The 25,274-nt window shown below is 40.3% G+C and overlaps 1 long non-coding RNA gene across 1 annotated transcript; it reads left to right on the plus strand.

Annotated features, from left to right (window-relative positions):
* Positions 1–21,211: 21,211 nt before the first annotated feature.
* On the plus strand, positions 21,212–24,115 carry LOC132614776 (uncharacterized). Its single transcript, XR_009572443.1, has 4 exons — positions 21,212–21,720; positions 22,050–22,196; positions 22,795–23,028; positions 23,407–24,115. It is a non-coding gene; the product is annotated as an uncharacterized LOC132614776 (long non-coding RNA).
* The last annotated feature ends 1,159 nt before the right edge of the window (positions 24,116–25,274 follow it).

Genomic DNA, 25,274 nt, shown 5'->3' on the forward strand with positions numbered 1-25,274 from the left:
GAAGTGAATTTGTGTGTGTTGAATGTTGATTCTTGTTGCAAACGTTTAGTGAAAGTAAAGTGCATTGATTCAAGTTGAAATTGAGATGAATTGTGGGCTGTTTTAAGAATGGAAATGATGCTAAAACAGTTCCAAAAATCATGAAATTAATGTCATTAAACATGTTGTTGTCATTGTGAGGTTTTAGTGTCGACAATGTAGCTATTTGCGTACGAATTTGGTGATATATTTATCGTGTGACTGCTGGTCGTATTTTACTGAAATTATATGAAATGAAGACATGAAATAAGGTGTAAGAATCATATGTGGTTTGCTTGGTATGTTCGTAATCGTTTGCAAGAATTCCGGGCACCTTTATGTTGTTGGTTAGGGACTGTTTTGGGCGTGTTGATTGGTTAGGGACTGTTTTGGGCGTGTTGTTGTTAGGAACTGTTTTGGACATGTTGTCTTCTTTAAATTGGAAAGACTAATGATAGTTAAGAATATATATTGCATTTACGTTGTTTGGGTTGTTGTAAAGTTGTTACACGAAAACGTTAAGGCTACGGATTATTAGGAATAACTTGAGAATGTAGTAGCCGTATGTGAATCGTTATGGAATGTTGTGAATGTGGGATATTTGGAATGTTATGTGGGCTGTCCGGATTGGTATTGAACATATGATTATTGATGTTGGATTGGTTGTATGTAGTTGGTTTGAATGCGAACGAAACGTCGTTTAAACGTTAGAAAGGGATTGTGAGCGTCAAAATACGTATTAAATTCCTTTGTAGACAAATTGTAGATCTTGATATCTTGATATAGGATAAGTGTTATTGGGCAGCAAGTACAAGTATAATACGACTAAACGCTAAAGGTATGTAAAGCCTATTCTTTCTTTCTTTTGGCATGTCCTAGACGTAAGTATGAAACGATATGAACCTTGGGGTAAATTCTACTCTCTAGTTCCATGCATGACTTATGATTCTATATTTCCTTAATGCTATTGTCACGAGTCTACTACATGATTGACTAATGAATGATGTATAGAAGTTCTTACTCTTAAAAGAATGGCATGAACAGAAGCATACTTGACTTTCAAAAACTACACCATGTCAATTTGATACATGTACATGAAAGCTGAAACGTTCCTTGCTATGGTTTGTAATAAGATTTAGAAAGAACTGAATATGATTATTATCCTGACACTTGAAAGCTGGTTAGTTGCTTATCCATTGAGTCTCAAAAGATGAATTGCATATATGTGGTTGCTTATTACTCTGCTCGTGCTTACCGCTATATCCTTCACTGGTCCCGGGCCAGGACACGTTTTCGTGCACATGTTTACTATATTATTCACCGAGTCCCTCACTAGAGGGCCGGGACACGTTATATATATATATATATATATATATATATATATATATATATATATATATATATATATATATATATATAAGTATGATGATGACATGATGATATGATGATATGGAGATGGTGGCCAGGAGGGCATATATTTCTTATTACCGAGTCCCTTACTAAAGGGCCGGGACACGTATATGTTTATGTTTATGATGCTATGATTATGATTACCGAGTCCCTTACTAAAGGGCCGGGACACGTTATACATGTTATATACGGAATGATTATGCAACATTGATTACAAAACACTATGTTAATATTGATATGAGAACGATACAGACGAAATATGTTCAAAGGCAAGTTTTCATGAAATTCTGTTGGTTGCATTGAGTCCTGTACATCTTATCTCAGTATGAGTCTATCACTATGTTTCATGCTTTATATGCTCAGTACATATTCCGTACTGACCCCCCTTTCTTCGGGGGGCTGCGTTCATGCCCGCAGGTACAGACGCTCGTTTCGGAGATCCGCCAGCTTAGGACACTTATGCAGCTATTTTTGACTGCTCCTTTGTTCCGGAGCCTAGCTTGTGGTATAACTCCCTTATGTTGAATTCATATGTGTTTATTTGGGTCCGGCGGGGCCCTGTCCCGCCATATGATACGGTCATTACTCTTAGAGGTCTGTGGACATCTGTGTGGGTCTGTATATAGTCGTTGTTGCGTTGTATGAACATGACTTATGTTTGGGGCGTACCCATTCGTGATGGCAGCCTTGTCGGCTTGCATATGTGTGTATGTTTGGAATGTTGCGTGTACTGGCAGCCTTGTCGGCTTGCGTATATATATATATATGTGTTATTGTTGAAAAGTTTTAACTCCTCAGAAGACATGTGCATATGACATATAGAATTGTGACAGCTTTAGAATAACGTCCTGTCTTTTCTAAACAAATGAGTTCATGATATGCTAGCTGTAAATGACTATAGTTAACAAGTGACATGAGTGTCCAATTCAGGCACTAGTCACGGCCTACGGGGTTGGGTCGTGACAGTTTGGGGGTTATAATGATTCCAGCTCGAGGGGCGCCGGACAGTCTTCGAGGAAATATCATCCCTATTTCGACCACTATTGTCACAACCCAAACCCATGGACCATGATGAGTGCCCGATCACCGCTGACCAAGCACCCCTAAACTCGTATTTGCCATATGCTGAATAACCTGGTGGCCCGTTTCTAACTCATATATGAACGATAGAATCTGCTGCAAAATTTATGCAATAAACTCTATCTCAAAAAGCTCATAATTTATACATGTGGATATGTATATATAGGCATACGTGCAACGGAAGACAACACCTTCTGACATGGCCACTACATGCGCTGTACGGAAAATAGGAGACCACAAAGCTACATGATATTCCCACTATATACTGTCTATAGACCTCTATGCAGTCTAGCTATAAGAAGACAGGACAAGGCCCTATCATACCCACATCTGGACACATCATAAATAGCATACCAAAAGTTGTAGCTCCGGATCATGTGGAGCGCACTGACTGCGGCTGAGGAGATACTACTGGTTTGGCTCACCCGAATGACTACCTGAACCTGCGGGCATGAACGCAGCGTCCACAAGAAGGGACGTTAGTATGAACAGTGTATTGAGTATGTAAGACATGAATAGCAACATAGTAAAGAGATACCACACATGGAAAATAACATAATGAAAAATATGGAGCTTAACATGAGATAAGGGAATAACCTGTACATCTGATTGCCTCTTAAGGCGGGTACCATGCATGCTTAGCTTTTCATAAAATCATTCTCATACATGTATACATAAAATAGAATTGCTGCGGAACGTGCAGCCCGATCCAAAAGCATATCATTTTGCCGCGGAACGAACGACCCGATCCATATATATATATTATATATATAATAGTTCCGGGGAACGAACGGCCCGATCCATTTAACCATGTATCCCGGTCCGAGACGATATCATAATATACCAACTGATCAGGTGGCTATGCGTATATAACGCCTCGCCGTTTTCCCATAACCCCATATATACATATACATATACATATATATAAATATATTATAACATAAGTAGCATGTATGAGAGTCCAAAGGACGCCATGACTCTATCGGACGTAAGGTCAGTAACCTCCGATTATATTATGGAATAATCATCATCGCTCTATCTCACCTTGAAGGAACAATTATTATAAGGTGAGATCAACAACAATGAATAAAATCGAGAAAATCATGAAATAACTCAACATTCTCATAATAACATTGAAATCATAAACTTGGAACCTTTAAACATAAAATCATCATTATCATTGTAATCATCATAGAAACATTCTCATCATTAACATCATGAGAAGCTTTAAGAATCATGAACTTCTAGCTTTTAAAAACAGGGAGGTTATGGAAACATTTATGGAATCATGACACAAGAATCATGCCTTTGAAAGAAAGGGATTAGCCTTGACATACCTTTTTGGTCGCCTTAACTTTAACTACTCAACGCTTATCCTCCCAAGCTCGTAAATCTATATTCAAGAAAATTTATATTATTTTTAGACTCACCTTTATACACTTGTCTTAATCCTTCAAATAAATATTTCTAGAGTTGCCGGAAATCGGGCAGCATCTCCCCTGTTTATATGCCTAGCCCGAAATCACAATCCAATAACCAACAACAACAACAACAATACCAACATCACAACAACATTATCGACACCAATACGCTCCATGAAACATCCCACACGATGTTTCTTTAGTCTAATAATCGATTCATTAATTATATGATATTCCAACTATTTTACTCTCGGAAGTTAATCCCAATTCGCAACAACAATACCAACATCATTATCAACGTCAGATACATATGAAAATAGCACCATAATTCTTTTTGTAACTCCACAAAATCCATTCCAAATCACAATTATATTCTAACTTTAAACCATAATATTTTCCATCTTTCTACACTAAAGCCTTCCAAAACAATTCCAAAACAATAAATGAAGTATAGGGTCTTACCTTAGGATGGAGAATACACAAAATCCAAGCATAGTCTATGCCAACAAGATCAATACATCTTCAAGAACCATGAGTTAGTTCCCTTGATATACCTTTCTAAATCTTCAACTAAGATCCTTAATTAATTTGGTTATGGAAACTTTGTTTGGAGCTCTTGGAAGTTTATAGTTTTTTCTAGAACTTTGGTGAGCTTCTTCATCTGATTTTTGCTGAAAAAATGGGGTTTTTCTCTTTTTATAAGGTTCTAAATTCAGGTCGGGTCACTATAGCAGTTGCTGTAGCAAGTCGGTTATTGTAGCATGCGTTTCTACTCTATCTGCCTAACTTGTAACGTCCATAATTCTCTACTCCGATGTCTTATCGATGAGAGGTTTGTTGCGTTGGAAACTAGACTCAACGAACTTCATTTTAGGCTTTCGAAACACCTTACAACTCCTAATATACTAGGAGATATACCCCTCCAAATTTGACTAAAAATCTACCTAAAATCCTGCTAACTTTTTCCAAATTTTTGTCAAACTTATTTTCTTCGATATGCTTGATCCCGGAATCTTCTGAAACTCTCCATATATGATATTTATCATTAATCAAACTTGATAATGGTCATGGCCTTTGGTTCCAAGGTTGTCCTTCCCGGTTACGACTTACAAGATCATAGTTCATCCTTTACTTAAACAATATACCTAATAATGCTTCGCTTTTCACAATCCAAAGTTGTTTTACCTAGCCATAGCTCAACATACTTACATTCAAATTTAACCGGTGCTTCTCCGAGGTACGGGGTGTAACAGCCCTGTGCAGTTGACAATGCAGACTTCTTCTAGTAGGACATCCAAGCAGCTGAGAGCTCATATTCTCGACCAGCAGACAGAGTTGTTCTAGCTGGGTCTTCAGTTTCAATTCATCAGAATCCACCTCATAAGTCTGATTTTACGTATGGATCGCTTGGTCATTATGCTCGAGATTTTCAGCGACCCAGACAGGGTTATTAGCCCAGAGGACCCCGACAGCTTTAGGTAGCCGAGGTGGTGCTTCTTCGAGAAGTGACGCTCAGTCAGGCCGCGGTGGTAGGGGTGGGCCCTAGGCCGGTAGAGGTGGGTCCTACAGTTTGAGAGGTGGATCACAGTCTAGTCGTGGTGGGGCCCAGTGTTATTCGTTCTCAGGTAGACTGGAGGCGGACGCCTCAGATGCTGTCATTTCAAGTACCGTTTCTGTCCGACATAGAGCAGCATCTATATTATTTGATCCTGGATCCACGTATTCGTATGTGTCTGCATATCATGCTGTTGGTTGAGACTTGACTTGTGATAGCATAGCGGTACCTATTTATGTGTCTACTCCAGTCGGAGATTCTATTGTGGTTGATCGAGTCTATCGGTAGTGCTTGGTTACTTTTATGGGTTATGACACGTGGGTAGACTTGATGATACTTGATATGGTGAATTTTGATATTATTTTGGGTATGACCTGGCTTTCTCCTTGTCATGCAATCTTGGACTGTAATGCCAAGACAGTCACTTTAGCCATGCCGGACATTCCTAGACTTGAGTGGAGGGTTACTCCTAGTTCCGCTCCTAAGAAGATTATTTCCTTTCTCTGGGCAAAAAATTAGTCAACAAGGGTGTTTAGCTTATCTGGCTGATGTGCGTGACACTACTGTTGCATCTTCACCCTTTGAGTCAATTTCTATTATGAGAGAGTTCGTGGAGGTATTCACGTCTGACCTGCCGGTTATGCCACCCGATCACGATATTGACTTGGATCCGAGCACTACCCTTATTTCTACTCCGCCATATCGGATGGCACCCGCCGAGTTGACAGAGCTTAAGGAGCAGTTGCAGGATTTATTGAGCAAGAGGTTCATTAGACCGAGTGTCTCCCCTTGGGGTGCTCCTGTGTTGTTTGTGAAGAAGAAACATGGATCTATGAGGATGTGCATCGATTATCGCTAGTTTAACAAGGTTACTATTCGGAACAAGTGTCCTATGTCTCGTATTGATGATTTATTTGACCAGATTCAGGTGCTTCAGTGTTCTCGAAGATTGACTTGCGTTTAGGCTACCATCAGTTGAAGATCATGGCTGAGGATATTCCGAAGACAACTTTTCAAACGAGATATGGGCATTATGAGTTTCTGGTGATGTCATTTGGGCTTACCAATGCCCCGACTGTATTCATGACTTTGATGAATGACATCTTCCGGCCATTTCTTGTCTCTTTTGTGAATGAGTTTATTGATGATACCTTGGTGTATTCCAAGAGTAGAGAGGAGCATGAGAGACATCATCGCACTGTACTTGGGTTATTAAAGAAGAATAGTTTGTTTGCTAAGTTTTCGAAGTACGAGTTTTGGTTGGAGTCTGTAGCGTTCTTGGGCCACGTTGTGTCTAAGGACGGGATCATGGTTGATCCTCAGAAGATTGAGGCTGTGAGGGATTGATCGAGGCCCACTACTGTGACTGAGATCCGTAGTTTCGTGGGGTTGGCCAGTTACTACCGTGATTTGTGAAGGGTTTCGCTTATATTGCTTCGTCGTTGACCAGATTGACTCAGAAGTTTGTTCCCTTCCAGTGGTCCGATGATTGTGAGGAGAGCTTTCAAAAGCTCAAGACCCTTTTGACTTCAGCACCGATTCTAGCATTACCCGTGGAGGGTAAGGATTTCTCAATCTATTATGATGCATCCCATGTGGGTTTGGGTGCGATTTTGATGCAGGAGGGTAGAGTCATAACCTATGCTTCCCGTCAGTTGAAGATCCATGAGAAAAATTACCTTACCCATGATTTGGAGTTGTTAGCTGTGGTCTTCGCTTTGAAGATCTCGAGGCATACTTGTATGGTGTCCATTGTGAGGTTTTCACCGATCACCGTTGTCTTCAGCATGTGTTTACCCAAAGAGATCTTAATTCCAGGCAGCACCGATGCATAGAGCTCCTGAAGGACTATGACATCTTTATTCTTTATCATCCAGGAAAAGCTAATTGTTACACCTCGGAAAATTTCCCATTGGTACGCAAGTAAATGAACTAATGAGGTGTGCGAGGAGTGCTAGTGTATAATGTTTCATGGGAAATGTATGTAAAGGGGTGTGGATGATTAGAACGAAAATTCGAGAGATGAGAAAAATTGAAAGTTGGCAAAACTGCCCAGTGGTCGTATATTGCAAAATACGGACCGTAAAGTGCAATACGGTCCGTAAACTGGCAGTCGTAAACTGCCATGCAAAAGCTTCAGCTTTCTGCCAGTGGTCGTAAAGTGCAAATACGGACCGTAAACTGGTATACGGTCCATAAAATGCCAGGTCGTAAACTGGCATACCAAACTTCAACTTTCTGCCAGCTGAGGAAGAGGTATAATACGACCTGGTGGACGGACCGTAAAGTGATTTACGGCCCGTAAACCATGGTCGTAAATCACCATGCATGCAGGCCAAAGTTTCTGGTTCTGCTTAAGCTTAAAAACGACCACGAGGGACGGTCCGTAAACTGAAATACGGACCGTAAACCTCCATGGACGACCACTGTTCACCCAACACAGATTTTTCAATTCATTAAATATGAGGATCAAGACTTGTCTTATTTCATTTACAACATTACACCACTTCTCTCTAGAACTTCCCTCTACATTTATTTTATGAGTTTTCAAGGATTATAAGTCATCCATAACATTAAGACAAGTACATCAAGGATAAGGGAATCATCAAGGATCATCCAAGTCAAGAAATCCAAATGGAGAAAAACTAGGGTTTTGCTCAAAGAAGAGTATTATCAACCAAAGCTTGTTCCTACAACTTCTAAGGTAAGATTCATGATTTTTACAAGATGTTTGGGGTATTGGAGAATTAAAATACATGGATTGTAGAAAATGTGGTCAACTAGGTCATGAATGATGAATAGTGACATTTTGAGAAATAGTTTGAATTGAGTTATGAATGTTGTTGTGTTGTGATATGAATGTGTTATAAAAGGTATTAAGATCATGAACTAAACACTTTAGACGAATGGACGAAGATGGGTGTTATAATCATGAATGTGGGTGAATTAGAGGCAAATTGAGGAATTCTAGATAATGTGGATAATGTGAATGACTAATGGCCATTGATATGATATTAATGAAGGTATAAACGCTAGCATTGGAAGGGAACGTGCAAGCATAGAATAGTTCGACGGAAAGGTATGTAAGGCTAACCCTTCTTTCATAAGGCATGGTTCTTGGCCAAATTCCCAAATTTCTCTATATGAGTATGTTGTCTTCACATGGTTGACATTCCGAGCTCATAAGCTCACGACCCTTGATATGTACTAAGCTTATACTACGTTCCTCGTATGACGAGTAAGTCTATAATGTAAATGTAACGATAATGATGAGGATAGAAATGATGATGAGAGTAAAATGAGACTAGAGATGCTTACGAGCTACGATATATGTGTATGTGTGCCTATGAAGGGCTATAATAAGACCCCGAGCTTATGATGCCGGGTAAGACTATATGTATGTGACTATGTATAAAGTATGTATACGATTACGAAACGCGCGCACACCTCTGCAGAGGGTACGGATAACCCTGATGCCCTAGTAGGGCCAGGTATGTATGACCTTGAGCCTTGGTTGGCCAAGTATGTATAAGACACCGATCCCATGAGGTCGGGTATGCTATGTAAATGCTATGTATATGAAATGACTATGTATATAATATGAATATGAATGTGAAAAGACTATGTATAGGAATACGGATAAGGACATGTATACGAATATGAACACAAGTAAGCGACATGATGATGATATTACTGTCTCCCCCCCTATGCTATCTTCATATGATATCTATTATGCTTCTATATTGATGTTGATCGTGCTTTACATACTCAGTACATTCTTCGTACTGACGTCCTTTTGTTTGTGGACGCTGCGTCATGCCCGCAGGTGCGCAGGGAGGCAGATTTGATCCTTAGCTGCCTATTCGGAGATTTCATAGAGAGCTCCATCTCCTTCGGAGCCATATCTTTTGGGTACTCATTCTTTTGTGTATATAATTATGGGCATAGCAGGGCCCTGTCCCGCTAATGTGATATGTTATACTCTTAGAGGCTCGTAGACAGGTGTGTGTGTGGGTAGATGTGTTTGGCCTTGTCGGCCTATGTTTTGTATATCCTTTTGTCGGCCACGTTGGCCCATGTATATTGATGTGGCATTAATGCCTATGATGATATAAATGTGCGGTAGTCCATATGGGACTAGTTGACGAATGAATGGAAATGGATGTATGATTATGTGGATCACCTAGATGTAAGTATAAGAGTAAGCTAAGAGGGTGCTCGGGTGGGTTAGCACCGGGTGCTCATCGCGGCCCCGAGTCGGGTCGTGACAAAAGTGGTATCAGAGCAGTTCAGTCCTAGGATGTGTCTACGAGCCGTGTCTAGTAGAGTCTTGGTTATGGGTGTGTTGCGCGCCACACTTATAAACGAGAAGCTGCGGACATCTTAGGAATATATGACCTTCTTTCTTCATAAGAATCGTGCGATAGAGCTATGATGTAAGAAATTCTTGTTCTTAAATCGTATGTTGTGTATTTCAGAGATGCCTAAAAAGAAAAAGGCTACAGCAGCCCAAAAGGGCAAGACGGTGGCAGAAAAGCGGGCTGAAAGAGCACCGCCACCGGTAGTAGAGGAAGATGAGTCCCAGAGTGCTGCTCAATCTCAGTCTTCCCAGACAGTGCCTATTACTGAGGAGCACATGGGAGCCTCAGCCCCAGCTCCAGCTCCTCCACCGAATGCTTCAGGCCAAGATGTGAGAGAGGCCATTAATTTGTTGACTCAGTTGGTTGCGGCCCAGACTCAGAGGCCAAGCGCAGGGCAAGGTGACAGGACTGTTAGTGCAAGGGCCCGTGACTTCATTGCTTTGAAACCCCCGGAATTCTTTGGGTCGAAACTGGAGGAGGATCCCCAGGACTTTATTGATGGTATGCTAAGGATGCTCCGGTTGATACATGCTTCAGACACCGAATCGGTGGAGCTAGCGTCATATAGATTGAGGGATGTCTCAATCCAGTGGTATACGGTTTGGATGGCTTCGCGGGGAGCCAATGCACCTCCGCCGGTATGGAAATAGTTTGTCGATGCTTTTCTCCGTCACTACATGCCTCCAGAAGTTCGGCGAGTTAGGGCCGATAAATTCTTGAATCTGAGGCAAGGTAGCATGAGTGCTACAGAATATAGTCTCCGCTTCAATTCCTTGGCTAGGTATGCTTCGGCCATGGTAGCGGATATGGGCGATCGGGTGCACCGGTTTGTGAAAGGCCTAGGGCCACACTTGATGGATAAATGTTTGACTGCGTCCCTTCAGGATGGCATGGATATTGCACGCATTCAGGCACATGCTCAGGAATTAGAGGAACACCTACAGCAGCGGAGAAATGAACGTGAGCAGGATAGGGGCCATAACAAAAGGGCCAGACCTTCGGGTTCGAGGAGCGAGTCCAGGGGCGGACACAGACAGCAGTTTCCCAGCCATTCAGGCTATTCTATGACTAGTACACCTGCACAGTTCGCGGGGCAGAGATTTGACAGATCTACTCGTTTCGAGCCGAGTCAGGGTTATTCGGGGTCTCGGTTTAGAGGTGATTCAGGCCAGCCAAGGCCACCCGTACCACGATGTTCTCAGTGTGGAAAGTTGCATTGGGGTCAGTGCCGATCAGGTTCAGACGCTTGCTATTCATGTGGTCGGCTAGGCCATATTATGCGTGATTGCCCCTCAGTACATGGTAGAGGTAGGACCCAGCCATCAGGGTCGGTAGCCGGATCTTCGGCATCTGTACGCCCTACGGGGCCAGGCTCACATGCGCCAGTCGGCCATGGTAGAGGTAGAGGCAGAGCTCCCAGTACTAGCGGTCCTCAGCACCGTATTTATGCTTTGGCTGGACGCCAAGATCTTGAGTCTTCTCCTGATGTGGTCACAGGTATATTATCGGTGTTCTCTCATGATGTATATGCTTTGATCGATCCGGGCTCCACATTATCATATGTTACTCCATATATTGCGGGTCGATTTATAATTGAGCCGGAGGCTATCAAACCTTTCGAGGTGTCTACACCCGTGGGTGACTCGGTAATAGCTAGCCGAGTATATAGGAATTGTGTGATTGTGATTTGTGATCGACGTACCATGATTGATTTGCATGAGCTAGAAATGGTAGATTTTGACGTTATTATGGGCATGGATTGGTTGGCTTCTTGTTATGCCAATGTTGATTGTCGAATGAAGATGGTTCGTTTCCAGTTTCCGGGAGGACCACTCTTAGAATGGAAAGGGAATTCGGCATCACCAAAAGGTAGGTTTATTTCCTATCTAAAGGCAAGGAAGATGATCACGAAAGGGTGTATTTATCACCTCGTGCGAGTTCAAGATGTAGAAGTTGAGTCGCTGAATCTTCAGTCAGTTCCGGTAGTGAACGAATTTCCGAATGTGTTCCCGGAAGAGCTTCCAGGCCTTCCTCCCGAGCGAGAGATAGATTTTGCGATTAATGTGTTGACAGACACTAAACCTATATCTATTCCTCCCTATAGGATGGCACCCGCAGAGTTGAAAGAGTTGAAGGAGAAATTAAAAGACTTGCTTGAAAAAGGCTTCATTAGGCCTAGTTCATCCCCGTGGGGAGCACCCGTATTGTTCGTCCGGAAGAAGGATGGCTCTTTGAGAATGTGCATTGATTATCGGCAATTGAATAAAGTGACAATTAAGAACAGGTATCCCCTCCCGAGGATTGATGATTTATTTGATCAATTGCAAGGTGCCAAATGGTTTTCAAAGATTGATTTGAGGTCCGGGTATCACCAAGTAAGAATTAGGGAGAAAGATATCCCTAAGACAGCTTTCAGAACAAGATATGGCCATTTCGAGTTCCGAGTAATGTCGTTTGGGCTAACTAATGCATCGGCAGTGTTTATGGACTTAATGAACAATGTATTCAGGCCTTTTCTAGATCGATTTGTGATTGTATTCATCGATGACATCCTAGTGTACTCTAGATCCAAGGCAGAACATGTGGATCATTTGCGAATTGTCCTTGGAGTTCTTCGAGCTCGAGAGTTATTCGCGAAGTTTTCCAAATGCGAGTTTTGGTTGAACTCAGTGGCATTTCTGGGCCACATTGTTGCAGCTGACGGTATTCGAGTGGATAACCAAAAGATTGAGGCAGTGAAGACTTGGCCAAGGCCCACGACCCCTACGGAGGTTCGTAGCTTTTTGGGTTTAGCAGGTTATTACAGAAGATTTGTTGAGGATTTCTCTTCTATTTCTGCACCGCTCACCAAGTTGACTCAGAAGTCGGCTAAGTTTCAATGGATAGATGCTTGCGAGCGTAGTTTCCAAGAGTTGAAAGACCGACTGACTTCGGCCCCAGTCTTGACACTTCCAGAAGGATTGGAAGGATATGTTATTTATTGTGATGCTTCAGGCGTCGGTCTAGGCTGTGTATTGATGCAAAATGGTAAGGTGATTGCGTATGCTTCTAGACAATTACGGAAACATGAGCAGAATTATCCTACCCATGACTTAGAATTGGCCGCGGTGGTCCATGCTTTAAAGATATGAAGACATTACTTATATGGTGTCCACGTGGATATTAAAAATACAGATCATAAGAGTCTCCAGTACATCTTCAGGCAGAAAGAGTTGAATTTGCGGCAACGACGATGGCTAGAGTTGCTAAAAGACTATGACGTCGAAATCCTGTACCACCCCGGAAAGGTAAATGTTGTGGCTGATGCTCTTAGCCGTAGATCGATGGGAAGTCTAAGTGATGTACGACCAGAAAAGAAAGAGATGGACCATGATCTTCAGCAGTTAGCTAGCCTAGGAGTCCTAGTGGTGGACTCCGGTAGCAGTGGAGCTATTATTCAGAATTCAGCAGTTTCATCGTTAGTAGCGGAAGTAGAAGAGCGACAATATGAGGATCCCATGCTAATGCAGTATAGAGATACACTCCCTCAGAAGGAGGAGGAGTCATTTGACATTTCGGAAGACGGAGTTCTCCGATGTCGAGGCAGGTTGTGTGTTCCCGATGTGGCAGGTCTACGCCATCAGATTTTGAGAGAAGCTCATTGTTCCCGTTACTCCGTTCACCCTGGAGCGACGAAAATGTATCGTGATCTTAAGACTATATATTGGTGGAATGGGATGAAGAAAGACGTAGCGGAATTCGTAGCTCAGTGTCCTAATTGCCAACAAGTGAAGATAGAACACCAAAAGTCGGGTGGCTTATTGCAAGCTATAGAAATCCCAACTTGGAAGTGGGAAGTGATTAATATGGATTTCATTATAGGGTTACCCCGTTCTCGACGTAAATATGATTCTATATGGGTGATCGTGGATAGGCTCACAAAGTCAGTGCATTTCTTACCGGTCAGAACGACCTATATGGCAGAAGATTATGCCAAGCTTTATCTTAAAGAGATAGTGAGACTCCATGGCGTTCCGGTATCTATTATCTCCGATAGAGGGATTCAGTTTACAGCCAAGTTTTGGGGGTCTTTCCAAGAAGGTTTAGGGACCCAAGTGCGCCTAAGCACGACATTTCACCCACAGACCGATGGGCAAGCTGAACGTACTATTCAGACTCTTGAAGATATGTTACGGGCATGTATGATAGATTTTGGAGGAAATTGGGATGACCATTTGCCACTCATTGAGTTTGCTTACAATAACAATTACCATTCTAGCATTCAAATGGCACCGTATGAAGCTCTATATGGGCGAACGTGTAGGTCCCCAATTGGGTGGTTTGAAACCGGAGAAGCTAAGTTGATAGGGCCAGACTTGGTCCAGCAAGCATTAGAGAAAGTTAAGCTCATACAAGATCGGTTGCTAGCGGCTCAAAGTCGTCAGAAGTCCTATGCGGATAATCGTCGAAGAGACTTAGAGTTCGAAGTGAAAGATTGGGTATTCTTGAAAGTGTCGCCAATGAAGGGCGTGATGAGATTTGGCAAAAAGGGGAAGCTCAGTCCCCGGTATATTGGGCCATACGAAATTGTGCTCAAAATAGGCAAAGTGGCCTATGAACTAGATCTACCTCCAGATTTGGAGTCAGTCCATCCAGTATTTCATGTCTCGATGCTTCGGAAGTGTGTTGGAGATCCTACGAGGATCGTCCCAGTGAATGATATTCAAGTGACAGAAAAGTTAACTTATGATGAAATACCCATTGCCATATTAGATAGGCAAGTACGGAGGCTTAGAAACAAAGAAGTGGCCTCAATTAAAGTTCTGTGGAGAAATAACAATCGAGAGGAAATGACATGGGAAGCAGAAGAGAATATGCGATCCAAATACCCACATTTATTTCAGCCCTTGGAAGAAGTCCAAGATGAGACGTCAAAATCATAAGGTGTGCATGTTTTCCTTTTATACATTCAGGTCGTGTGTGGTCAAATTTCTAGTGTTGTTGTATTATTGCCCTGTGAGGCATTGTTATTGTGGGTTGTTGTGACAGGGTGGTATTGCCACATTACAGAGGAAACTCTGGCGAAATTTTTATAGAATTCCCCAAGCCTTTAACATTCGAGGACGAATGTTCCTAAGGGGGGTAGAATGTTACACCTCGGAAAATTTCCCGTTGGTACGCAAGTAAATGAACTAATGAGGTGTGCGAGGAGTGCTAGTGTATAATGTTTCATGGGAAATGTATGTAAAGGGATGTGGATGATTAGAACGAAAATTCGAGAGATGAGAAAAATTGAAAGTTGGCAAAACTGCCCAGTGGTCGTATATTGCAAAATACGGACCGTAAAGTGCAATACGGTCCGTAAACTGGCAGTCGTAAACTGCCATGCAAAAGCTTCAGCTTTCTGCCAGTGGTCGTAAAGTGCAAATACGGACCGTAAACTGGTATACGGTCCGTAAACTGCCAGGTCGTAAACTGGCATACCAAACTTCAACTTTCTGCCAGCTGAGGAAGAGGTATAATACGACCTGGTGGACGGACCGTAAAGTGATTTACGGCCCGTAAACCATGGTCTTAAATCACCATGCATGCAGGCCAAAGTTTCTGGTTCTGCTTAAGCTTAAAAACGACCACGAGGGACGGTCCGTAAACTGAAATACGGACCGTAAACCTCCATGGACGACCACTGTTCACCCAGCACAGATTTTTCAATTCATTAAATATGAGGATCAAGACTTGTCTTATTTCATTTACAACATTACACCACTTCTCTCTAGAACTTCCCTCTACATTTATTTTATGAGTTTTCAAGGATTATAAGTCATCCATAACATTAATACAAGTACATCAAGGATAAGGGAATCATCAAGGATCATCCAAGTAAAGAAATTCAAATGGAGAAAAACTAGGGTTTTGCTCAAAGAAGAGTATTATCAACCAAAGCTTGTTCCTACAACTTCTAAGGTAAGATTCATGATTTTTACAAGATGTTTGGGGTATTGGAGAATTAAAATACATGGATTGTAGAAAATGTGGTCAACTAGGTCATGAATGATGAATAGTGACATTTTGAGAAATAGTTTGAATTGAGTTATGAATGTTGTTGTGTTGTGATATGAATGTGTTATAAATAGTATTAAGATCATGAACTAAACACTTTAGACGAATGGACGAAGATGGGTGTTATAATCATGAATGTGGGTGAATTAGAGGCAAATTGAGGAATTCTAGATAATGTGGATAATGTGAATGACTAATGGCCATTGATATGTTATTAATGAAGGTATAAACGCTAGCATTGGAAGGGAACGTGCAAGCATAGAATAGTTCGACGGAAAGGTATGTAAGGCTAACCCTTCTTTCATAAGGCATGGTTCTTGGCCAAATTCCCAAATTCCTCTATATGAGTATGTTGTCTTCACATGGTTGACATTCCGAGCTCATAAGCTCACGACCCTTGATATGTACTATGCTTATACTACGTTCCTCGTATGACGAGTAAGTCTATAATGTAAATGTAACGATAATGATGAGGATAGAAATGATGATGAGAGTAAAATGAGACTAGAGATGCTTACGAGCTACGATATATGTGTATGTGTGCCTATGATGGGCTATAATAAGACCCCGAGCTTATGATGCCGGGTAAGACTATATGTATGTGACTATGTATAAAGTATGTATACGATTACGAAACGCGCGCACACCTCTGCAGAGGGTACGGATAACCCTGATGCCCTAGTAGGGCCAGGTATGTATGACCTTGAGCCTTGGTTGGCCAAGTATGTATAAGACACCGATCCCATGAGGTCGGGTATGCTATGTAAATGCTATGTATATGAAATGACTATGTATATAATATGAATATAAATGTGAAAAGACTATGTATAGGAATACGTATAAGGACATGTATACGAATATGAGCACAAGTATGGTACGAGTATTACTATGGGATGCGAACGACGATGTATGCAAGTAAGCGACATGATGATGATATTACTGTCTCCCCTCCTATGCTATCTTCATATGATATCTATTATGCTTCTATATTGATGTTGATCATGCTTTACATACTCAGTACATTCTTCGTCCTGACGTCCTTTTGTTTGTGGACGCTGCGTCATGCCCGCAGGTGCGCAGGGAGGCAGATTTGATCCTTAGCTGCCTATTCGGAGATTTCATAGAGAGATCCATCTCCTTCGGAGCCATATCTTTTGGGTACTCATTCTTTTGTGTATATAATTATGGGCATAGCGGGGCCCTGTCCCGCTAATGTGATATGTTATACTCTTAGAGGCTCGTAGACAGGTGTGTGTGTGGGTAGATGTGTTTGGCCTTGTCGGCCTATGTTTTGTATATCCTTTTGTCGGCCACGTTGGCCCATGTATATTGATGTGGCATGAATGCCTATGATGATATAAATGTGTGGTTGTCCATATGGGACTAGTTGACGAATGAATGGAAATGCATGTATGATTTTGTGGATCACCTAGATGTAAGTATAAGAGTAAGCTAAGAGGGTGCTCGGGTGGGTTAGCATCGGGTGCTCGTCGCGGCCCCGAGTCGGGTCGTGACACTAATGTTGTTGCTGATGCCTTGAGTCGCAAGGCCATGAGTATGGGGAGTTTAGTCCGTTTGGTTGTTTCCAAGAGTCCATTGGCTATGGAGGTTCAGACTCTGACCAACAGTTTCGTTCGTCTTGATATTTCAGCTCTAGGAAGAGTTCTAGCTTGTGTGGAGGCGAGATCATCCTTGCTAGATCAGATCAGGACTCATCAGTTTGAGGATGCCCAGTTGGGCAAGATTCAGGATAGTGTTCTTACAGGTGAGACCAATGAGGCCATGATTGATTCTGAGGGTACTTTGAGGATTAAGGGGCGCGTGTGCGTTCCTCGTGTTGGTGACTTGATTCATTTGATTTTGATTGAGGCCCATAGCTCTCGATATTCCATTCATCCGGAGGTGACTAAGATGTATCGGGACTTGAGGCAGCATTGCTTGTGGCGTCGTATGAAGAGGGATATAACCGATTTTATGGCTAAGTGTGGAAATTGTCAGCAAGTTAAGTATGAGCACCAGTGACCCGGTGGTGTGCTTCAGAGGGTGCCTATTCTCGAGTGGAAGTGGGAGAGGATCGCCATGGATTTCGTTGTGGGTCTTTCGAAGACCCTGGGTAAGTTTGATTTGATTTAGGTGATAGTTGATCGGTTGACTAAGTCCGCTCATTTCCCTCCAGTTCAGGTTTCTTATTCCGCGGAGAAGTTAGCCAAGTTGTACATTCGTGACGTTATGAGATTGCATGGGGCTCCTATTTCTATTATATCTGATTGGGGTTCTATTTTCAGTTCCCATTTCTGGAGAGCTTTTCATGATGAGTTGGGTACCCGAGTGGATCTTGGTACAACTTTCCACCCCCAGACCGATGGGAAGTCCGAGCGGACCATTCAGATGCTCAAGGATATGTTGAGGGCTTGCGTTATAGACTTTTGTGGTTATTGGGATTAGTACTTGCCGCTGGCGGAATTTGCGTATAACAATAGTTATCACTCGAGTATCGATATGGCGCCTTTTAAGGATTTGTATGGTAAGAGATGTAGATCTCTGGTTGGTGAGTTTGATGCATTTGAGGTTCGACCTTGGGGTATGGATCTATTGAGAGAGTCTCTTGAGAAGGTGAGGGTCATTCAGGCCAAGCTTTTGACAGCTCAGAGTCTACAAAAGATGTATGCGGACCGGAAGGTCCGAGATTTAGACTTCGCTGTTGGTGATCAGGTTCTATTGAAGATTTCACCCATAAAAGGTGTTATGAGATTTGGTAAGAGAGGTAAGTTAATTCCGAGGTATATTGGGCGATTTGAGATCCTTGATCGTGTGAGCAATGTTGCTTATGAGTTAGCCTTGCCACTAGGCTTAGAGGGCGTTTATCCAGTTTTCCATGTGTCTATGTTGAAGAAATATCACGCCGATGGTACTTATATTGTTCATTGGGACTCAGTGTTGCTTGATGAGAATCTGACTTATGAGGAGGAGCCTATTGCGATTTTGGATAGGCAGGTTCGAAAGTTGAGGTCTAAGGAGATAGCTTCTATGAAGGTGCAATGGAAGCATCATCCTGTTGAGGAGGCCACTTGGGAGACTAAATCCGACATGCGTAGCCGATATCCTTAGTTGTTTGCTGATTCAAGTACTTTTCTGTTCTTTTCTTTTCATCGCTCGAGGACGAGCAATGGTTTAATTGGTATCTGATGTAATGACCCGTTTGGTCGTTATAGCCTTTGCGGTACTTTTAACCTTTCCCTGAGCTTGTTTAGCTCACATTTGACCCGAGGGGAACTGTTGACACGCTTCCCAAGGTTTTTGGATATGATTTGGGTGACTTTTTGGGAAATTTGGGCTTAAAGCGAAAAATATTGACTCAAAGTTGACTTTTGGGTAAACGGACCTTTTTCGGGAATCCAACGATTCTGAGGTGTCCGGATGGTCTTTTAGAACTTGTGCGTATATTTTGTTCCGTTCCCAATGCACTCGGTTGCATTTTCAGACTTGGGTTGGGAAATTAGACTTGGGGTATCGGGGATTGACTCGGTCAACGAGACCTCCATTCAGACTTTTGAGGCCACGTGTGCGTTTGCATGTCAACCTCAAAACCGAATGTTTAGTTACCTTATAATCAATGAAAAGAACTGATGTTCCAACTTAACATAGGACTACGCAGTACACACTTTGGAATTTCCCACTAACTTAAATACATGACTTTTATCTCGGAAAGAGTGAGTAAAAAAACTTCGTATCATAATAAAACACTTACTGTGGTGATAAACAAAATTGATTAATCCTCATTTTGTAGAAGTCAGTTTACTTAATATCTCTTTGGCTTATTGCACTTAAAACGGGCACATCTTTTACTTATTTATTCACATAATATATTTGCTTAGTTTTTGAAAAGTACTTTGAGGTATGGGGAAATCTTGATGAGTTTATTTTCTTTATAACACTGACCTTATCTACTTCAAATTGTTGCACTAATTAAGAATTTTGTTTGTACGTAAACTTCAATTATGATTAGTATAAATCAAGAATCAGATAAACATAAAGTTAATCACTCTCCTAATCCAAATGAATATCTTGCTTGACAACCCTATAAAATCCCCACTATGGCTCCCTTCATAATCCATCTTAGAGTAAAAACACTAAATTTCTTAGTTACTAAACATGGCTAAGAAAAGTTCATTTTCTTGCTTTCTTACTTTATTTCTCATTGGCATTTTCCTATTGAACATAGTAACCGCTGAGAAATCTGATTCATCCTTACATGATGTTGTAACTTCACAAGACAAACAATTAGATTGGTACCATCCATGGTTTCATCCATACCCCCCAATGCCCGCGGGGGGTTTTCATCCTAAGTTTCCTCATCCATGGCCATTTGTTCATCCTCCAATGCCTGAAGGCGGTTTTCATTATAAATTTCCACATCCATGGCCATTTGTTCATCCTCCAAAGCCCGCGGGTGGTTTTCATCCTAAGTTTCCACATCCATGGCCATTTGTTCATCCTAGGTTTCCTCATCCATGGCCATTTGTTCATCCTCCAATGCCTGCGGACGGTTTTCATCATAAGTTTCCAGTACATCCATGGCCATTCATGCATCCACCAGTTCCATCTCCACCTAAAGGAGACAACCAAGGGAAGAATTAAGTATCTCTACATGTAGAGATCAAAGTGTTGGATCAGTATCTTATTGATCACATACATTTCTTTAGCTTAGGATCTTTAGAATTTTGTCTTAGGTTTTGATAAGAACAAAATAATTGCTCTATGCATGGTAAGTAGTTATTTTAGGTTTTAAGGTTTTTCAAAGTAGGTTCCATGATTCCATCAGTAGAAATGTTATTTTGATTAGGGTTATCCTGAAATAAAATCCGTTTGTTTTGTTTTATATGTGTTGTTATTGCTTTTGGTTTTATGACCTGTTTTTATTTTATGTATGACTCGTTAACAATCAACTAGAAATGCCTATCTATAAAGCACAGAGAGGCAACAAATTTTACGGAAATGATAAGTTAGAAGAGTAAGACTGTGTTCGGTACGAAGGAAAATGTTTTTCATGAAAATATACAAGTGGATTTCTTTCTTATTTTCTAGTATTTGGTAAGTAAGTAAAAAAGTATTATCCCAAGAGCATTTATATGTAATCTAGTAAAACACTAAGGGGGTGGGATGGAGTGCGGAGTGGGGGTTCAGGGGTGGAGGGGCGTGAGATGGTCAAGGGGTGGGGGTTGGGTGCATTGGATGGTTCGGAGGAGAGAACGAACTTATATCGCTACTAAAAAGAGGGGATTTTTCGACCAAATAATTTCTACCTCACTTTTTGGTGAAAAAATAATCGACCACATGAGGTCGAAATTCCAAATTAATTTTTTTTTTATTTTCTTTAGGATTTTGACCACATGGGGTCGTTTTTTTACGGGAAAATATGATTTCGACCTCATGAGGTCGAATTTTTTTTTGTACAAATAATAAATGAAAAAAAATCATTTTACACAAAAGTAAATTATATAAATATAAAATAATTAATTAAAAAATTAAAAAAAAATCAAATTTCGACCGCATGAGGTCGAAAAAATTAATTCAAATCTGGTCAAATCTGGCTTAATTTTTTCGACCACATGCAGTCGAAAAAGTTCAATAAATAATACACCCACACAGGCCGATGAAAATATTTCATCTCCCTCCAAAACTTTCTCTTCTCTTTCAAAAAAATTTACCCTCTCTAAACTCATCTTCCCCAAAATTCCCACCACCCCACCAACACCGGCATTCTCCAAGTAGGCGACGCCGTCCAGTTAAACCATCGGAGTAGCCACCAGCCGCCGCCGACTGAACAGTGAGCTGGGTTAGTCCTTTTTTTTTTGGTTTTTGTTTTTCAATCTCATTTTATCATTATTAGTTGCATTACTTTGTATAGTTGTAGTTTAATTAGAAGATTTGTTAACTTTATTGATTGTTCAATGTTTGTTTTAGGTATTAGATGATTTAGATAATATTTCTTTGTTTGCTTTTTGGTAAAAGATTCAATCTGGTATATGAAATTGACCCATTTACTTGTTTGGAAATGAAATGGGTTCAAATAGAGATACACAGTTAGATGATTCAAATCACGTCTCACGGGTAGATGTAGTTGATTGAATGAATATTTAATATTTGTTTGCCTTTTGTTTTCAGTTGAATATATTGTGAAAAAAAAATATGGTTGAAGGAAGGGACAGATTATCCAGGCAAGAAGATCCAATAGAAGTTTACACTCGCAGACACCGTCCACCACTACCACCGGAGCAGCCACCAGCCTCCACCGACTGAACAGTGAGCTAGGTTAGTCTTTTTTTTTTTTTTTGGGGGTTTTTGGTTTTCAATCTCATTTTATCATTATTAGTTGCATTACTTTGTATAGTTGTAGTTTAATTAGTAGATTTGTTAACTTTATTGATTGTTCAATGTTTATTTTAGGGTTTAGAATGTTAACTTTATTTTTGGGTTTTGAGTTGAAATTGAATGTTGTTGTTGTAGTATTCAAATTGAAATTCCAATTAATCTTGTTCGTCAAAGCATCTGAACTGTAAGAAATCTTGTTCTTAACTCAAATGATTTATCTGTTTGACCCGCTAGTGTATTTTTTCCTTTTAACGGCTGATGATTTGAAATACAATCCATGTTCTCCTAATCATTTGCTAGCTCCAAAATTTGACCTTGTTGGTTATCGAATCCATGAGTCTAAACAAGTTCTCCTAAGTACGTGAGGATCCATTGTTTTGTAATGATCTTGTTTAATGTTATAATATTATTATCGTTTCTAAAAAAAAAAGATTGTAATAAAAGAATACTATTAAATAATAGTACTAATATAATACAATCATGTAAAATGAGACAAAAAGAATAATAGTAGTAATATTTTACTGCTAAAAAAATTCAGGGGGAAGTGATTAGTTTGAATCAACAAATCAGAAACTTTGAGAATGTGACATTGCTAGAGTTGGAGGAGCAGCTAGGGTGCAAAAGCAAAGAATCACTGAAGGATTACTTGTTTGTAGTGGGAAGTGGAGGAAATGACTACTCACTCAACTACTTCCTGAGCTTAGCCAACAACAATATTACTATTCAAGATTTCACTGCAAATTTGACCCTTACACTCTCTCACCAACTCAAGGTCAGCATTTAAACATAGTATGCTTTCAATTATTTTATTTTATTTTACAGGCATTCCTGTCGTTTTCATGTTCAGTGCTTGTTGACTATTCAATATTCAGAGGAAAGATCTACAAATATTTTGGTTCCTGTTTCCCCTTTTGGTGGCATATGCTTCAATTGGGACATTGTACTTAATGGATCGAATTCAAAACCTTTAAGTAATAAGATTAAAACCGTATTTACTACTCCACCATAAATCTCATTGGTTGAAAAACTACTTTTGAGCGGCTCTTCACCGTATGTTTAATAATTAAACATACGAAATGTGCTGCTTCTTGTAATAGTCAGTGTGACTAATCCAAGTACATAAATAAGTATATTTTCCTATAAATTGCAGAGGTTGTATAATATGGGAGCTAGGAAATTTGTGGTGATGGCATTATATCCCAATGGGTGCAGCCCAATGGCCAGAGGTAGAAATCCGATGACTACTGGCTGCATAGAAAGTTTGAATAAAGCTGCCCTTCTATTCAACACTAACTTGAGGGGTTTGGTTGATTCCATTAAGTGCTACAACGAAGAAGAAATATAAGTTACTTTCTTATAGAAAGGTAGTTGCAGATAGAAAAAAGGAAAAAAGAAAAGAAGAAAGATGATAAAGAGTATGTAAATCGGAAACTTTGACTTCGATAACAAAAAATCCAGCTTGATGATGCTGAAACTTTACAAATCTAATCTCAATGCCACATTCTTCTTATTAATTAGGAATTTTTTTTTTTTTTTTTTGGCCTGCTTGTGTAAACATTTTTTAGTCTAGAAGAATATTGCTGGCTTTGATGTCCCTATGGAATATAGGTGGATTAGCTTCTGTATGGAGGTAAACTATGCCCTTTGAGTTAAAGGTTGAACTGTTGAAGAACACTGGAACTAAAAGAATTTGAGTTATTTCTTGATTGTTGACTCTCAGACATTTACGACTGTTCCAAATTCATGTTGCTCCTATATCCCACTAAGTTTTTATAACTGATACAGTTGGTATACAAATTAAGCTATTTTGGTCTTCTCTGTACTAGTATGTATGTCTCGTTCAACATTTTTTCTAACCTTTTTTTTTTATTATGTAGATGGTGTGTGATAATTGGGGTAACGTAGACGACCTTCCCATGGTAAACGACATAGGTCACAGGCCAACGTAGATCATGGTTTTGTGGATGAGGATAGTGAGGAGGATTCGAATCATGTCTCTAACACCCCAGCGTTGACTTTTTGATTCGTATACTTTTGGATTCTAATTTTGCTATGTTTTCTTGGATATGTATATGATATTTAAGTGTTTGAATATAGTTTTAATTTGAATTAGAAGTACTTTGAAGGTGAATTTGATTGTAGAATGTAGTTTATGGTTGTTTAAGTTTATGATGTTTAAGTGTTTCAATGTAGTTGTAATTTGAATTAGAAGTACTTTAAATTGGAATTTGAGGTTGAATTTGATTGTAGAATGTTGTAGTTTATGATTGTAGAAGTACTTTGATGAATTGTATGTGTTGATGAATTGTATTGTTGATTTGGTTGATGAATGAGATTGGCTGGTGGGCTGCTGTAAAAGCAGCTGAATGCTGGAAATTTTTTTCCAGATTTTCGACCGCATTAGGTCGAAAATCAACCCAGATATTGATAATTTTTGACCTAGTGAGGTCGAAATTGTACCCAGAAATTAGAATTTCGACCGCATGAGGTCAAAAAACTAGGCAACATTTTGAATTTCGACCTCATGAGGTCGAAATCTGGCAACAATATTGCTAAATTTCGACTTCATGTGGTCGAAATTTTGATTTTTTATTTTTATTTTTTAATATTCTTTCATATTTCGACCACAAGAGGTCAAAAACTTTAAAAAAATATTTATACAAAAATAATATTTTCGACCGCGCGCGGTCGAAACTTTTTATTAATATTTAAATAAAAAACAACTTTTTTCGACCTCAAGTGGTCGAAAAATTTATTTTCGTAATTTAGGTAGAAAACTTATTTCGACCACGTGAGGTCGAAAAAAATTTCACCCTAGCTGTTAGCGACCATGCCTTGTGGTCGAAATTTTGGTCGAAAATTGGCCTTTTTCGACCTCGTGTGGTCGAAAATTTTGGTCGAATTTCATTGTTTTCTAAAACACTTTGAACAACCAAAAGTTGAAAATTTGAAAATGTTTTGCTCCGTACCAAACACACCCTAAAATTACAATCTTTTGTCAAGAGTGGAACATTATCG

Source organism: Lycium barbarum, chromosome 10 (assembly GCF_019175385.1).
Source record: "Lycium barbarum isolate Lr01 chromosome 10, ASM1917538v2, whole genome shotgun sequence".
NCBI classification, from domain to species: Eukaryota; Viridiplantae; Streptophyta; class Magnoliopsida; order Solanales; family Solanaceae; genus Lycium; species Lycium barbarum.